The sequence below is a fragment of the Staurois parvus genome, unplaced genomic scaffold, assembly GCF_062004578.1.
Source record: "Staurois parvus isolate SC_StPar_1 unplaced genomic scaffold, SC_StPar_1.0 ptg000323l, whole genome shotgun sequence".
Taxonomy (NCBI): Eukaryota; Metazoa; Chordata; class Amphibia; order Anura; family Ranidae; genus Staurois; species Staurois parvus.
Genome location: NW_028318119.1, coordinates 509,455 through 527,991, shown reverse-complemented (window position 1 = coordinate 527,991; position 18,537 = coordinate 509,455). Strand labels below are relative to the sequence as shown.

The 18,537-nt window shown below is 43.2% G+C and overlaps 1 protein-coding gene across 3 annotated transcripts in view; it reads left to right on the top strand.

Moving 5' to 3' along the window:
• TNS1 (tensin 1) overlaps positions 1–18,537 on the top strand; it is a 688,885-nt gene that overhangs the window by 165,618 nt on the left and 504,730 nt on the right. The gene's annotated exons all lie outside the window — the stretch shown is intronic.

Below are 18,537 nucleotides of genomic sequence, written 5' to 3'. Positions count from 1 at the left end.
ATAAAAACATGCCAATTGTTTGATACACAGAGGTTTATCATCCAGTTAGGGCAGGGGGGTGTCAAACTCCATTTCATCGCGGGCCCGGATCAGCACTATGGGTGGCTTCAAAGGGCCGGTTGTATCTGTAAGACTAGATGTCCAGAGCACCCCACCACCACCATTACATCAGATGTCAAGAATCCCACACCCTCCCTAACATCACCGTGCACCCCCTTTGAGGGGGCATAGCTGGAAAGCAGAAAGTGCAGGGTCTGGAGGAGGACCAGAGGAGGAGTGGAGTCAGTTATCAGAGTCTGCTGAATGCTGAGACCAGAGGAGGCAGAGATGAGGAGGTGCTGCAGCTGCACTGAGAGGTGCAGGATTATGCAGAGGAGTTCTAGTCTCCTCTCTGCTGCCGACTGCTGAGACAAGGTGGGGTGGAGACAAGGGTACCTGCAGGAGAGGTGCAAGGGCCACATGGAATGGCCTGGAGGGCCGGATTTGGCCCGCGGGCCTTGTGTTTGACACCTGTGAGTCGGGGTTTACTTCTACTCTAAATCAGCTACATATAATACATTCTAATACCATAATACAATCAGCTATATAATGAATACATTCCAGATGCATCAATATAAAATGTATAACGTTTTACAGTGTGTCTTGTTCAGAGGGCAGCCACAGCCTAAGTAGAAAAGCCTGTCCACTGCCAGCATGCTGCAGAAAAGGACCCTTGCTCTCTGTTTGGAAACAGCGGTCTCTCTGCAGAGGTTTGCTGATTGGAGATTAGGGATGAGCTAAGCAACTTATTCACTCCCTGGTTATCTCTCGCCTTGACTATTGTAACTCCCTCCTCATTGGCCGACCTCATCGCAGGCTATCCCCTCTTCAGTCTATCATGAATGCTGCTGCCAGACTCATCCACCTTACTAACCATTCTGTATCTGCCACACCTCTCTGCCAATCCCTCCATTGGCCTCCACTCAGTGTCCTCCACCCCTCTCTGCCAATCCCTCCACTGGCCTCCACTCAGTGTTCTCCATCCTTCTCTGCCAATCCCTACACTGGCCTCCACCCCTCTCTGCCAATCCCTCCACTGGCCTCCACTCAGTGTCCTGCACCCCTCTCTGCCAATCCCTCCATTGGCCTTCACTCAGTGTCCTCCACCCCTCTCTGCCAATCCCTCCACTGGCCTCCACTCAGTGTCCTCCACCCCTCTCTGCCAATCCCTCCACTGGCCTCCACTCAGTGTCCTGCACCCCTCTCTGCCAATCCCTCCACTGGCCTCCACTCAGTGTCCTCCATCCCTCTCTGCCAATCCCTCCACTTGCCTCCATTTAGTGTCCTCCACCCCTCTCTGACAATCCCTCCACTGGCCTCCACCCCTCTCTGCCAATCCCTCCACTGGCTTCCCGTTGCCCAACAAATAAAATTCAAAACACTAACAATAACATATAAAGCCATTTATAACTCCGCCCCAAATTACATCACCAATCTTGTCTCCAAATATCACCCAATCCGTACTCTCCGCTCCTCACACGACCTCCTGCTCTCTAGCTCCCTTGTCTCCTCCTCCCATGCTCATCTCCAGGACTTCTCCAGAGCTTCCCACATCCTCTGGAACTCTCTACCCCAATTTATCAGACTATCGCCTACTCTGCTCACTTTTAGGCGATCTCTGAAAACCTATCTCTTCAGGGAAGCCTATCCTGCCCTCAGCTAATATTGGAATCTTCTACTCTTCCAACCAGTCCATCCCCCACAGTTACCTTTTGTACCAGCAGCCCCTCCCTCTTAGATTGTAAGCTCCCAGGATCAGGGCCCTCCTATCCCTCTTGTATTGAACTGTATTGTTGCTGTATTGTCTCCTGTTGTATTGTAAAGTGCTGAGCAAACTGTTGGCGCCATATAAATCCTGTATAATAATAATATATAAATCCTGTATAATAATAATAATAATATATAAATCCTGTATAATAATAATAATGAGCTCAGGTGTGTTTAGATCCGACTCTAAGGGCCGGTTCACACTCCATGCATTTTCAGTTCCTTTTTTTCTGCATCCAAAACACACAGAAAGTAGGTGATATGGTGGTCAATGTCATCGTTCACATCAGTGCTTGCAGTTCCAGTGCTTTCCGATTGCAGAAAAAAAAGTAGAACAGGCTGCATTTTTGCTGCACTTTTGCTGCACAGAACTGTTCTGGAACGCGGTAAAACGCATCAGAACGCACTGGAATGCACCAAAACTCACAAAAAACACACCTGTCCCTACTTGAATTGAAGAAAAAGAGAGGGGGAAAAAATGAACCGGAACTCATCAAAAACGCACCAGATTGCGCCAAAAACGCGCATGCGGAAATGCATCCAATACACATCTGGACTGCATTTCTATGGTGTGATCGGCCATAATACTTCCTCCTGACTGATGACATCATCTCCGCCTAGGCAGAGTCACTGGGCTGCAGCTTTTTTTTAAAAAAAAGACAAAAAGGTGGAGTTTTTATAAAAAACGATCCTGTTGCTGTTTATCGGACGTGTCAGGAAAGTATTCTCGCAGCTTTCTAAAGTGATAGGTCCATTTTATAGACTCCACTCCGGCTGCTCAGGAATTTCCTGTACTTCAGTATACAGTATATACAAACACTTGCAGGCATGCCTTACTAATATGTGGAACGGAGATATTACACGGAGGAAATGTTCTACAATCCGTAGGTCTGGCTGTTGGCTTTTAGTGAGAACTGGGCGATTGTCTGATGTGTGCCCAAATCCACGGAGGAAGGGACGCAGGGAGAAAAGGGGTGAGCAGAGAGCGACAGGGTGCAGATTGGGGGTTGTAAATCTGCAGGAGGAGTGCGGAGATGGAGGAATGTGATGGGGAAAGGGAAAAAGCTGGCAGGCGGGAATATATTCTCCAGCTTTGTTTATAAATCCCGTTCAGCACTTCCAAACAAGGCCTGGAAGGAGCCGAGCCGTGTGTGTGCGCTCTGCATCGCCCTTTATGGCGTGTTCAACCGCGCTCAGCATGTAACCCTTCCCCTGCTGGACTCGGCTTCCTGCGTCGTATCGTATGGCCGGATTATTTCATACGTCTTTAGTGAGTGAAATCACTGAGAATGCAGCCTATCCATTCACTAGAGAGCGGTGACATCACTGAGAATGCAGCCTATCCATTCACTAGAGAGCGGTGACATCACTGAGAATGCAGCCTATCCATTTCATAGAGACCAATGACATCACTGAGAATGCAGCCTATCCATTCACTAGAGAGCAGTGACATCACTGAGAATGCAGCCTATCCATTTCATAGAGACCAATGACATCACTGAGAATGCAGCCTATCCATTGCATAGAGACCAATGACATCACTGAGAATGCAGCCTATCCATTCACAGAGAGCGGTGACATCACCGAGAATGCAGCCTATCCATTACATAGAGACCAATGACATCACTGAGAATGCAGCCTATCCATTCACAGAGAGCGGTGACATCACCGAGAATGCAGCCTATCCATTACATAGAGACCAATGACATCACTGAGAATGCAGCCTATCCATTCATGGAGAGTGGTGACATCACTGAGAATGCAGCCTATCCATTCACAGAGAGCGGTGACATCAGTGAAAATGCAGCCTATCTATTCACAGAGAGCGGGGACATCAGCAAGAATGCAGCCTATCCATTCCATAGAGACCAATGACATCACTGAGAATGCAGCCTATCCATTCCATAGAGACCAATGACATCACTGAGAATGCAGCCTATCCATTCACTAGAGATCAATGACATCACTGAGAATGCAGCCTATCCATTCCATAGAGACCAATGACATCACTGAGAATGCAGCCTATCCATTCCATAGAGACCAATGACATCACTGAGAATGCAGCCTATCCATTCACTAGAGATCAATGACATCACTGGGAATGCAGCCTATCCATTCCATAGAGACCGGTGATATCACTGAGAATGCAGCCTATCCATTCACTAGAGATCAATGACATCACTGAGAATGCAGCCTATCCATTCCATAGAGATCAATGACGTCACTGAGAATGCAGCCTATCCATTCACTAGAGACCAGTGACATCACCGAGAATGCAGCCTATCCATTCACCAGAGAGCGGTGACATCACTGAGAATGCAGCCTATCCATTCACTACAGACCAGTGACATGATTGAGAATGCAGCCTATCCATTCACGGAGAGCGGTGACATCAGCGAGAATGCAGCCTATCCATTCACCATTGACCAGTGAAGGTGCCTGTCCATTTAGTAAAGACCAATAACATTGCAACCATGGCAATATGAACAGTCCTGAGTGGCTGCCATGGCAGCTTTGTAAGAGGTCAGGGGATGGTAAAAACACGGTTCAACTGCTCCTTTTTACCACACTCCGGCCACCTGTGTGAACTTAGCCTAAGAGAATCTCTCACTTCCTGTTGCACCTCCAAGACAGGAAGTAAAGGAAAGTCTCTCCTCCAACACACAGGGCAAAAAAAAAAGTGTTTTAGCCACTCCCCCCTTCATCCAAAATTAGAAACATTTTTGCTTTAAATAGATTCTTTCAGAGGGATGTGATTGGCTGCCGGTGACGCAGTATATTCTGCGCAGCGTAGCCTGTTTTTTCTGCGTCTCGCCCGTGGGCAGTGCTGCGATTTGGTGAATGCCTTCTTTATTGCAGACGTTGCTCCAGTAACAATCTTCTGGTCGGATTATATTTGGCCCTCTACCTTTTTAAAGCTGCATTCCAGCCGGCTCTAATTGGCTTCTCGCTGTACGTTTTTTCGCCCGCTCCACCCAACTGCAGCGTATCAAGCTGCGGCCAGTGAAAGGGCCATTGTGTCTTCTGGGGTGTCTAAATTTAGCTCGGGCCTGAACGCGGAGAGCGAGCCAGACGTATATACGGTGCGTGACCTCAGCGCCGATCGGCGCGGCGGCTGATTAAATGCGGTCAGGGATGTAAACATTCGCTGGAATGCCAGTGACACTTTTGCTTTAAATCTGCTTTCCTGCTCAGGCTGAATCCTCCGCGTTCCTTTCCTCTCCTTGGCCCGTTTTTCCGGACCGAGAGTCCCCGCGGGGCGGAGAGGAAGTTCGTATTGTCACAGTCTAAATGGACTTTTCCTCCCCAGTGAAAGGTCGGAAAGTGGAGTGGATGGCCGCAGCGCACCTGACGGCCCTGATAAACGCCATTGGCTTGCTGCGGGGCAAGATGGTGACCTCACCCCTTAACCCTTCGTACCGCCCTGCTGGTCTGCTTATCTTTTGCTCTGGCACGGTTCACACCTATGCAGTTTGCGTTTGAACCGTTTCTGCGTTGCGTTTTTTGCGTTGCGTTTTGATGCATTTTGATTTTTTTTTTTTCTAGTTGCTAGTCAGATTTAAAATGCAAAACGCAGCAAAAATGCACTACATGCAGGGTTTCCCTTGAAGTTTATACAACCAAAAACGCAATTTTTTGCATTAAAAAAAGTCCCTGACCCTTTCCAAAAAACGCACCAGATGAAAACGCAGAGATGTGAACCTGTCCCATAGGAAATCATGTTAAATGGATTGTACTGCGTTTCTGCAAAATGCTGCGGAAAACGTTTGGGTGTGAACCTGGGGTGACTGAGCCTGTCCAGTTTATGCGACACTAGAAGTTCCTGATTTTTTTTTTTTTTTTTGGGACCCTCTACGATCCCAGTCTGAAACCAGTTCTTTACTTCTTTTGTGGAACTGCAAATCCCAACCGAACAGTTCCTCTGTGTCTCTTAAAGTGATTGCTCAGGCTTACCTATGCAATATTTGTTGGCCTCGCCTGCTTACTCCTTTGTGACATTTTTTATAAAATAAAACCTTTCTGTTTTCATTTTATATCTTATTTTGGATCCAGTGGTGTCATCACTGGGTCTCTATGCTTCTCTATGCAATGTAGACAGATCATGGCTGGTGGGGGGACATTAAAAAAAATCCTGTAGCTGCTGACTAAGGCTGGCCATACATTATACAATTTTCTTGAGATTTTTGGTTTAGATTTACCAAAAACCATATAATAGCAGGTCAAACCTTACAAAACTTTCAATTGTATCCAGTTAGGCGGGCCCTTGCACTACACACAGTCACATTCATTTGATGCGATTTCAGGTGCCATTTCAATTCCCAAATCGCACCAGTTTGACCGGGCACTAATTGTAAAGCACTGTTGGCTCTATACAAATCCTGTATAATAATAAACATAATAATAACTGAAATCCAATTAAATGAAAGGGGTGGGGCCAAGGACAGTCAAGACGTCATCCCGCCAGGAAATGAGGCGGACTCTATCAGACTTCTGCAGCTTCTACTGCACATTGTGAGAAGCCGACAGTGTGCGGTGACATCAGAGTAAGCCGTTTCAGTGCAGGAGAGGAGCCGCTACAACTGTGCAAGACTGAAGGGGGGCCCGAGTTCAGCATTGACTGCCAAATGGATTTGACTCTGCTGCTCCCTACGCGTTTCTGATTGCAGTCGCTCTCTGTAAAGCGATACCTAGATTCTCAGCAATACAAGAATATGGGAAATAAAAAAAAAACTAGAAATGTTGAAATCCATGGAAAGGCTGCGATGGAGGCTGAGAACTCCCGCGGTTTCAGGAGGACGAGCGTTTCCCCGGCTTCGGATGTTGATTGAACAGATTGTTACCTCGTTAATGGCGAACGGAAAGGAAACAGCGACCCCACCTAACGAGAGCCGAGGAAGCACAACAATGAACTTCGCATTATTTCACGGCACGGATCCGAGGAATCGCTTTTGAAGCTGTTGGGTGTTCAATTTTCCTGCTGGACGTTGGTTGGGGAAATGTCAGGGAAGGTTTCTAAAGAGGACCTGTCCCCCACAGCTGTGCACATCTGCTTATCCCTGCAATTATATCATCAGCCAATCACGCGGCAGCAGTGCAATGTATACCATCCTGCGGATCAGGTCAGGAGCTTGAGTTAATGTTCACATCAAACACCAGAATGAGAGAGAATATCATCTCCGAGATTTATAACTAGGGATGAGCTCAAGTTCAAGTTTGGACTAACCTTCGGCTGTTCAGACAAGACACCCCCCCATCCTATGTTGTGGGGGGGGGGCGGGGTCACATGCTCCTCTCTTCCCCCTTTCCTGGCCATCCAGGCTGCATGTTTGGATTAAGGCCTCTTTCAAACGGGCATTCCATATGTCCGTTTTTCATCTGTCCGTTTACAGATGAAAAACAAACATCCATGTATTTCTATGGACTAGCGGATGTAAACGGATGATCATCAGTTTACATCCATTAATGTCCGTATCCGTTAACATCATTTTTTTTAAATGGATGAAAACGGACATAAACAGATGAAAAATGGATGTAAACGTATGAAAAAATGGACATAAACGGATGAAAAACAGACGTAAGTGGATCAAAATGGACAGACGGATGAAAAATGGATGTAAACGGATAAAAAAATGTATCAAATTGGACATACATGGATGAAAAACTGATGTAAATTGATGAAAACTAATATAAACAGATGAAAAACGGATGTAAATGGATGAAAACGGACATATATGGATGAAAAACGGATGTAAACCGATGAAAATCAGATGTAAACAGGTGATAAAAAGGATGTAAATGGATGAAAATGGACAGACGGATGAAAAATGGATGTACACGGATAAAGAAAAGTATCAAACTGGACATACATGGATGAAAAACTGATGTAAATGGATGAAAACAAATATAAACTGATGAAAAACGGATGTAAGTGGATGTAAATGGACATAAATGGATGAAAACGGATGTAAACCGATGAAAATCAGATGTAAACAGGTGATAAAAAGGATGAAAATGGACAGACGGATGAAAAATGGATGTAAACGGATAACAAAAAAGTATCAAACTGGACATACATGGATGAAAAACTGATATAAATGTATGAAAACGAATAGAAACGGATGAAAAACGGATGTAAGTGGATGAAAACGGACATAAATGGATAAAAACGGATGTAAACCGATGAAAATCAGATGTAAACATGTGATAAAAAGGATGTAAATGGATGAAAATGGACAGACGGATGAAAAATGGATGTAAACGGATAAAGAAAAGTATCAAATTGGACATACATGGATGAAAAACTGATGTAAATGGATGAAAACGAATATAAACGGATGAAAAATGGATGTAAGTGGATGAAAAAGGACATAAATGGATGAAAACGGATGTAAACCGATGAAAATCAGATGTAAACAGGTGATAAAAAGGATGAAAATGGACATAAACTAATAAAAAATGTACGTAAATGGATGAAAATGGACATAAACCAATGAAAATGGACAGAAGGATGAAAAATTGTTGTAAATGGATAAAAAAAAGTATCAAAAAGGACATACATAGATGAAAACCTGATGTAAATGGATGAAAACAAATATAAACGGATGAAAAATGGATAAAAACGGACATTAATAGATGAAAAACGGATGAAAATCAGATGTAAACGGATGAAAATGGACATAAACTAATGAAAAATGGACATAAACGGATGAAAAACGGATGAAAATGGATGTAGATGGATGAAAACTGACATAAACAGATAAAAATGGACATAAACGGATAAAAATGGACATAAATGGATGAAAAATGGATATAAACGGATGAAAAAGGGACGTAAATGGATGAAAAACGGATGAAAAACAGATGTAAACGGATGAAAAATGGATGTAAACGGATGAAAAAAGGACATAAACGAATGAAAAACGGATGTAAATGGATGAAAAAATGGATGTAAACTCATCCGTTTTTTCGTTGAAATTTGCGCATGCACATCTCAGGCATGACAGCAGCCAATTCATTTGAATGGACTGCGGTATGCAGAAGAAACGTGGGGGAAAGTAGTCCCCAGACCTTTTTTTTACAGCACTATGCAGTTTGGCGCCTACAAAACCTCACCGCGGGTGCCAATGCGTTCAGAATTAACTGCTTCCCATCCGCCCTGTAGCAGAAGTATTGCTACAGGGAGGCACGGGTGCGCAAAATCATTATATATATGTGTGATTTTGCATTTCTGGGTAGAGGACGCACGCCCTGCCTGCACCACCATTCGTGGCCGTGGCGCAATTGTCAATTAAAGTAACGCAAAAAATGGCCTGGTCAGGAGGGGGGGGGGGGAATCCTCTGGAGAGAGAGGGGTTAATCTGCCCAGCAAAAAGCATAAAAAATGCAAAGGGCATCAAAAAAGTGTGTGGGGGGGGGGAATTCTTTGGCGGGCAAGTGGTTAATGGTCACCCTGCGCGTCTGCTAAAGTGCAGCGCATGTCTGTGCAGGCCGTAATGGACGCGTTCCCAATGCTGACCTCGGTGTAATATTCCCGGTCGGATCTCCCTAGCAGCACTGGAGGACCCTCGTGGGACTGTGTGGGCCATGCTGGGATTTGCAGTCCCACCATAGCCAGTAAGCAGCTGCTGCCTGTACCAGCCTATTGCAGAGGCCCGGCAGCGGCGGGGTTAATGCAGTTTTGAGACCCATCTTTATCCCCCCCCCCATTTCCTTTGATTAAGTGGAATGTTGTGATTCAATTACAGCTGCTATTACCCTGCGCTGTTCCCTCTCTTCTGCTGTATATGTGAAGAATTTCCTGGCGTCTGGCTGCACGTCACGGGGCCAATTCACATATTTCACATACACGCTCCTCGCTGGCCACTGAGCCACTAATACAGAACAGAAGTCCGCCGCCGCGCCCGCCACACCTGCCTTCCCAGAAGGGACATGACACGGCTTTCCTGAAAAAGGTTTTCCTGAGCACCTAGGACACCCCCCCTCCTCCCCCCATCTGTTATCCCGGGGCTCTGACTATCGCCGCTTTGGCCATTTCTGGTCGGGGTGAACAGGTCATCGGAGCAACTGCTGTATAGGGAGGACCTGTAAGTGATGCCGCTGCTTCCTCCGGAAAGGTTTTACCCCCTTCGTGACCAGGACTTTTTTTTTTTTTTGCTATTCAGCACTGCGCTACTTTAATTGGCAGTTGCGTGGTCATGCAACACTGCATCCAAACTAAATTTACACAAATAGAGCTTTATTTTTGTGGTATTTAATCACCATGTGCTCTTTTTATTTTTTATTACAGTTGTGTTCAAAATAATAGCAGTCAGACATCACTAACCGGATCAATCACTGTTTTTGGTAGAAATGATATTTCTACATGGCTAATAATTTACTAGCAGGTGTAGTAGAGTAATAGAAATCCAACAGACCCAACAGTCATGACATGCATGCTGCTGATTCTGTGTCATTGAATCACTCATTGAAAGGGGCGTGTTCAAAATAATAGCAGTGTGGAGTTCTATTAGTGAGGTCATTCATTCTTTGATAAACAGGTGGCAATTATTGCCCTTATTTAAGGAAGGAAGGCAGCAAATGTTGGACATGCTGGTTACAGTGCATTTCTCTCTGAAATTCTGAGGAAAATGGGTCGTTCCAGACATTGTTCAGAAGAACAGCGTACCTTGATTAAAAAGTTGATTGGAGAGGGGAAAACATAAAGAAGTGCAGAAAATGATCGGCTGCTCAGCTAAAATGATGGCAAATGCTTTAAAATGGCAACCAAAACCTGAAAGACGTGGAAGAAAGCGAAAAACTACCATTGGAATGGATAGAAGAATAGCCAAAATGGCGTGGACTCAGCCAACAATCAGCTCCAGGAAGATGAAAGAAGGTGTGACGTTCCCTGTGAGGACTGTTACAATTAGAAGACGCCTATGTGAAGCCAAGCTATCTGCAAGAAGTCCCCGCAAAGTCCCACTGTTGGGAAAAAGACGTGTGCTGAAGAGGTTACAATCTGCCAAAGAGCACATTGACTGGCCTAAAGAGAAATGACGCAACATTTTGTGGACTGATGAAAGTAAGATTGTTCTTTTTGGGTCTAGTGGGCGGAGACAGTTTGTCAGACGACCCCAAACACTGAATTCAAGCCACAGTACACTGTGAAGACAGTGAAGCATGGTGGTGCAAGCATCATGATATGGGGATGTTTCTCATACTACGGTGTTGGGCCTATTTATCGCATACCAGGGATCATGGATCAGTTTGAATACATCAGAATACTTGAAGAGGTCATGCTGCCTTATGCTGAAGAGGAAATGCCCTTGAAATGGGTGTTCCAACAAGACAACGACCCCAAACACACCCGTAAATGGGCAACATCTTGGTTCCAGACCAACAATATGGACGTTATGGAGTGGCCAGCCCAATCCCCGGATCTTAATCCAATAGAAAACTTGTGGGGTGACATCAAAAATGCCATTTCTGAGGCAAAACCAAGAAATAGAGAAGAACTGTGGAATGTCGTCCAATCATCCTGGGCTGGAATACCTGATCACAGGGGCCAGAAGTTGGGTGATTCCATGCAACACAGATGTACAGCAGTTCTCAGAAACAGTGCGACTACAACCAATTATTCATTCACCACCTCCCATCTGGCCGTTGCATATAAACGGCCGGACGGTGGCAGTGCAGGGTCGGGTGGCCATTTATAAACGGCCTCCCCGCACCCTGCTTGTGCGCGCTCCCTGGGAGCGATCCGGTGCCTGCTGTGTCCTCCAGACACAGTGAAACACCGATCGTCGGACGGGACCTCTGTACGAGGTCCCGATCATGTGATCACTGATTGGCCAATCAGTGATCACATGCAAAGTAGTAAGCAAGATGTCACTTGTGAAATCGTTGCTTACTATGTGTGAAATCTGTGAATGATCACAGAGGTCACATGGTACAAGGCTATTCACAAAAGCCTTGTACCATGTGACAAGCTGTGACCAATCACAGCTCACACAGTACTTCTCAATGAGTGCAAGAATGCAGAGAGAAAGAGAAATGATTGCTTTTACACCCTATATGGGTGTAAAAGCAATCAGTGTAAAAAAAAATAAAAATCTTCATCACGCCCCACAAGTAGTACAGTGTCACCATGGTGACACTGTACTGCTAGGGTGACAGTATGTAAAAAAAAATAATAAAAATAAAAAATAATATAAAAAAATTAAATACAAATGTAAAAAAAAAGTTTACAAATTATAATTTTTGGTTATAAACTAATTTGGATTTTTTTTTTTACTAAAAAGATAACGGAATAAATTTTGGCAAAGATTTATAATGAAATATTATTTATTTGCTAAATTTGATAAAAAAAACACTTTTTTTAAAAAATTTTGGACATTTCATTTACATAGCAAAAAAAATAAAAATCCCAGCGGTGAATAAATAGCACCAAAATAAAGCTTTATCTGTGTCAAAAAAAATGGTAAAAAATTCATTTGGGTACAGTGTTGCATGACCGCGCAATTGTCATTCAAAGTGTGATAGCGCTGAAAGCTGAAAATTGGCCTGGACAGGAAGGGGGGGAAAGTGTCCGGACTGGAAGTGGTTAAGTGATTCAAAGGAAAGCAAAATCTTCAAACATTTCTCAGTTTATATAGTGAATGTTTGAGTTTGTACAGAAGAATACAAACACTGCGATTTTTTTGAACCGTCTAATATTCACTTTTCTTTAATTTTTTTAGAGGAACAACACAAATTTGATGTATTTTTCTTCATGTTGTGATTTGGAATAGAATGTGTCGTGTTCCCAATGCATTTGTGTGGATGGAAATAAAAGCTATTAGAGGGATTTTCAGCTTTATTCACTTTTTTCAACACACTGCTATTATTTTGAACACAACTGTATATAAATAAAAAAAATGTAAAAAAAAATCCCAATAAAGGTGGGAATACACGATTAGAAAATCAACCGATCGGTCATCCGACAATCGAGAGACGTTCGTTCGCTGGTCAAAATCGTGACCCACAAGTGATGCGGTGTGCGTGTGACCTTGTAGCCACACCCTTCCTTCCAGAACGATCGATATACACAACGATTACCAGCAATGAGTATAATATCGTGTATCACATGACCTATATACATAAATAGTGATACATAAAATATAATTTGCAGAATTCTGCTTTCATCATCTCATTAGACCGATCTACTTTTTCGTTCGTGTTTACGAAGATTCCTCGGACATAAACCCCCGGATCATCTTCTGTTTCCACTCCTGTGTGATAGCGCTTGATAGATGTTTTTTCGTACGACCGTCATACCACCGCATAGAAAATCGGTTGTTCGTATGAAAAACAACATTTTTCAACTGGATTTTTTCGTTCATAGTATCGTTTTTCGTTAAAACATCCTCATCAACGAAGAGAAAATCGTTCGGTTGGCGGTTCCGCAAAATTTTTCTATACGATTTTCTTATTGTGTATACGGGGCATTAGTGTCTATTAATTGGTTCGTGTGAAAGTTATGGCATCTACAAACGATGAGATATATACTGGAATTTATGCAACTATGATGCTATACTGGTAATGGCGGTGATCAGCGACTTATAGTGGGACTGTGATAGTGTGCTGGGCAATGCACAGCCATACAAAGCAGTGTGCAGGAGCTGATGGGAGAGATCTGTATTGTTTACATGCAGGTCTCCTCCCCCCCCCCCCATCCCCCAGAACGCTCAGTGTGCATGAGGCCTAACAGTTCTGTTCATGTTCTGCAACTTTGATGTGACTTTACACTGTTGGCACTCAAGTAGCTTCAAAGTAGTGCTAGTCCTTAACCCTCGCCTTGACATTCAACCCTAACACTAGTCCTTAACCCTAACATGTGACGTTGGACACATAAAAGTTCCTGCACTACTTTGGTGCGGCTTTGATGCTACTTGAGTGCCAGAGTGTGTAAAGTTACATCAAAGTTGCACTATATGAACAGAACTGTTACACTGTCTTATTAGAAAAAAAAAAGTTGCATCAAAGTCGCACCCATCCAAAGTCACATCCAAGTTGCAGCCATCCAAAGTTGCATCAAAGTCTCACATATCCAAAGTCACATCAAAGTGACTTCCAAGTCGCAGCCATCCAAAGTTGCATCAAAATCTCAGCCATTCAAAGTCGCATTGAAGTTGCATCCAAGTCACAGCCATCCAAAGTTACATCAAAGTTGCATCCAAGTCACAGCCATCCAAAGTCGCATCAAAGTGACATCCAAGTCGTAGCCACCCAAAGTTGCATGAAAGTCGCACCCATCCAAAGTCGCATCAAAGTTGCATCCAAGTCGCAGCCATCCAAAGTTGCATCAAAGTCTCACATATCCAAAGTCGCATCAAAGTGACATCCAAGTCACAGCCATCCAAAGTCACATCAAAGTTGCATCCAAGTCGCATCCATCCAAAGTCACATCAAAGTTGCATCCAAGTCGCATCCATCCAAAGTCACATCAAAGTTGCATCCAAGTCAGGCATCAAACATTTGGTGCGGGCCCATTGAAGTCTATCACACGCAACATTACACGCAAAATCTGCTGCGGGTAAAAAAAAAAGTCCCTGACCCTTTTGAAAAAACGCACCTGCCCAGAACGCACTGATGTTAACTAGATCCATAGGAAATCATGTTAAACGGATTGTAGTGTGTTTCTGCAAACTGGAAAACGCCCTGAAATCTACATAGGTGAACCCAGAGTAAATGTTTGCTTTCGGGTTTAGTGCCGCTTTAACTGCTTGCCCCCCGCCCTGTAGTAGAAGTACAGCTACAGGGCGGCAGGGCTGCGCAAAATCGTGTATATATCCGTGATTTGCATTCCCGGGTGGGGGGAGCACGTGCGCCACCCTGCTCGCGTCACCATTGGCGGCTACTGATGTCAATCATTGGGTCCCGGACGGAAATTCCCCACCGACACCCGGTGATCCTCGAGTAACACTGACAGGGGAGACCTGTATGTAAACAACACAGGCCTCTCTCTCCTGCCAGCAAGGACATGCTGCTTTGTATCAATCTGCACAGCATTTCCCCCAGTAAAACACACACAGCGCACAGTTAACCCTATTCAGTGCCATTAGTACAGTGTCAGTGCTTTTTATTAGCACTGATCACTGTATTGGTGTCATTGGGGATGTCAGTGGCAGTTAGTCAGTTCCCCCACCCCAGTGTCAGAATGCCCGCCGCAGTCCCGCTATAAGTCGCTGATCGCCGCCATTACTAGTATAAAAAAAAAAATCCCAGTATATATACTGCCATTTGTAGACGATATAACTTTCATGTAAACCAATTAATTTACACATATTGGGATTTTTTTTTTTTTAGCAAAGACACGGAGCAGAACACATTTTGGTCTAAATTTATGAAGAAATTAGATTTTTTAAATTTTTTTACTAGCAAAAAGTCAAAAATATTGTTTTTTTTTTTTAAATTGTCTGCATTTTTTTGTTTATAGCGCAAAAAAATAAAAACCGCACAGGCGATCAAATACCACCCAAAGAAAACTCTATTTGTGGGAAAAAAAGACATAAATTTCAATTGGGTGCAGCATTGCATGACTGTGCAACGCAGCGCCGTATTGCAAAAAAAGGCTTGGCCAGGAAGGGGGGGGGGGGGTCCTCTGGAGGGCACCCGGCCTTATTGAAATATTATTATTATACAGGATTTATATATTATTATTATACAGGATTTATATTATTATTATACAGTATTTATATATTATTATTATACAGGATTTATATATTATTATTATACAGGATTTATATTATTATTATACAGTATTTATATATTATTATTATTATACAGGATTTATATTATTATTATTATTATTATTATTATACAGGATTTATATTATTATTATTATTATTATTATTATACAGGATTTATATTATTATTATTATTATTATACAGGATTTATATTATTATTATTATACAGGATTTATATATTATTATTATACAGGATTTATATTATTATTATTATTATTATTATACAGGATTTATATATTATTATTATACAGGATTTATATATTATTATTATTATTATTATACAGGATTTATATATTATTATTATACAGGATTTATATATTATTATTATACAGGATTTATATATTATTATTATTATTATTATACAGGATTTATATATTATTATACAGGATTTATATATTATTATTATTATACAGGATTTATATATTATTATTATACAGGATTTATATCGCGCCAACAGTTTGCTCAGCGCTTTACAATATAACGGGAGACAATATAGCAACAATACAGTTCAATACAAGAGGGATAGGAGGGCCCTGATCCTGGGAGCTTACAATCTAAATATGGAACATTCAAGAAAAATGAATAAGAATTTAAATTCTGTAGTGAAAATAGTTTTCTTTTTAAGATTTTGTTCAGATCCCCTCATCGAGGTGGAGTGTTTCTTCTAATAACACAAGGTAACAAGATGTTTCGTAGAATTGGTGCGTCTGTTCTGAAATTGCAGGAAGTTTGCGGCGTACGAGGTACCCCTGAAATTGCTGGCGCCCGTTCTGCGGCTTGTGTGCGAGGGGGGCTGTGTGCCGCAGAGCCCGGCCGGCCATGAAAGGCGAGCTGAGCCCAACCTAACCCAAACGTGTTACTTCCTGTGCTAAATCTCCCCGCGTTAGGCCAGGTGCACGGAGCGCCGCGGCACAATGACTGGATTGTACGGCGCAGTGCTTGGCCTGACCAGGGGGGCCGCAATTATTGGGACCTTCGTGGAAAATCCTCCGACACTCCCCGGACTGTGTTTTCATTAGATGTTGAAAGTTTGGAACAGGATTGGGTGGTGCCAATAAAACACCATTTTTATTTGGGTGAGGAGGATGGAGGAGGAGGAGGGGGGGGGGGGAGGGGTTCCTGATAATGCTGATAACTCAAATATTGCTTATAGTCATAATTTAAGGGAAGCTCCACTGATGAATTTTTTTTTATTTGTTTTTTACATTTGATTTTTTTTTCTTCATTTTTGAGTATGTGTTATACTTTATTTTTTAAATCTCGCTACATTTCTGAAAAGCTTTATATTCTGAGCCATTATCTTCTAGAGAAGTGATAGTCAACTTTCTTGATATGGGGGCTTCAAGTGTGGCCCTTGACTTTACCAGAGGGCCACTCATAAAATTGAGTGAATATTCTTAAAGGGAGATGGCAGAGACACAACCGGATATAGTCAGAGACACAACCGGATATAGTCAGAGACACAACCGGATATAGTCAGAGACACAACCGGATATAGTCAGAGACACAACCGGATATAGTCAGAGACGCAACCGGATATAGTCAGAGACGCAACCGGATATAGTCAGAGACGCAACTGGATATAGTCAGAGACGCCACCGGATATAGTCAGAGACGCAACCGGATTTAGTCAGAGACACCACCGGATATAGTCAGAGACACCACCGGATATAGTCAGAGACGCCACCGGATATAGTCAGAGACGCCACCGGATATAGTCAGAGACGCCACCGGATATAGTCAGAGACACCACCGGATATAGTCAGAGACACCACCGGATATAGTCAGAGACACCACCGGATATAGTCAGAGACACAACCGGATATAGTCAGAGACGCCACCGGATATAGTCAGAGACACAACCGGATATAGTCAGAGACACAACCGGATATAGTCAGAGACACAACCGGATATAGTCAGAGACACAACAGGATATAGTCAGAGGCACAACCGGATGTAGTCAGAGGCACAACCGGATGTAGTCAGAGACACAACCGGATATAGTCAGAGACACAACCGGATATAGTCAGAGGCACAACCGGATATAGTCAGAGACACAACCGGATATAGTCAGAGACGCCACCGGATATAGTCAGAGACGCCACCGGATATAGTCAGAGACGCCACCGGATATAGTCAGAGACACCACCGGATATAGTCAGAGACACAACAGGATATAGTCAGAGACACCACCGGATATAGTCAGAGACACAACAGGATATAGTCAGAGACACAACAGGATATAGTCAGAGACACCACCGGATATAGTCAGAGACACAACAGGATATAGTCAGAGACACCACCGGATATAGTCAGAGACTGTGGACATGATATGATAATGGGACACCATCCTCAAACTGAAACTTCACTCTCCCGATCAACACGGACTATTCTGAATCCTTACGCTGCCAGCAATTGGTAAATAGATAGCAAAGTATATTATACTTGTTTTAAAAGTTTTTTTACATTTTTCTAGTTACTTCCTGGTTTCTGGACTAGGCAAATGATGTCATGCATCCCAGGAGTCTTCAGGAGGGGTTTTCTTAGCTAAGCACACTCTCCTGCCTACATGCCTGAGCTAAGGGCAAATGGATTCCAGGAAGTAAATGCTACATGAATTATTTGCCCTTACTCAAGATGGCCACAGCTAGAATCGCTAGAGGGTGTCTTTTAACCGCTTGCCTACTGAGCACTTTCACCCCCTTCCTGTCCAGGCCAATTTTCAGCTTTCAGTGTTGTCACACTTTGAATGGCAATTGCACGGTCATGCAACACTGTACCCATATGAAATTTGTATAATTTTTTCCCCACACAAATAGCTTTCTTTTGGGGGGGAAATCACCACTGGGGTTTTTAATTTTTTGATACACAACCAAAAAAAAGACCAAAAATTAAAAAAAAAATGTTTCTCTTAGTTTCTGTTATAAAATTTTACAAACAGGTAATTTTTCTCCTTTACTGATG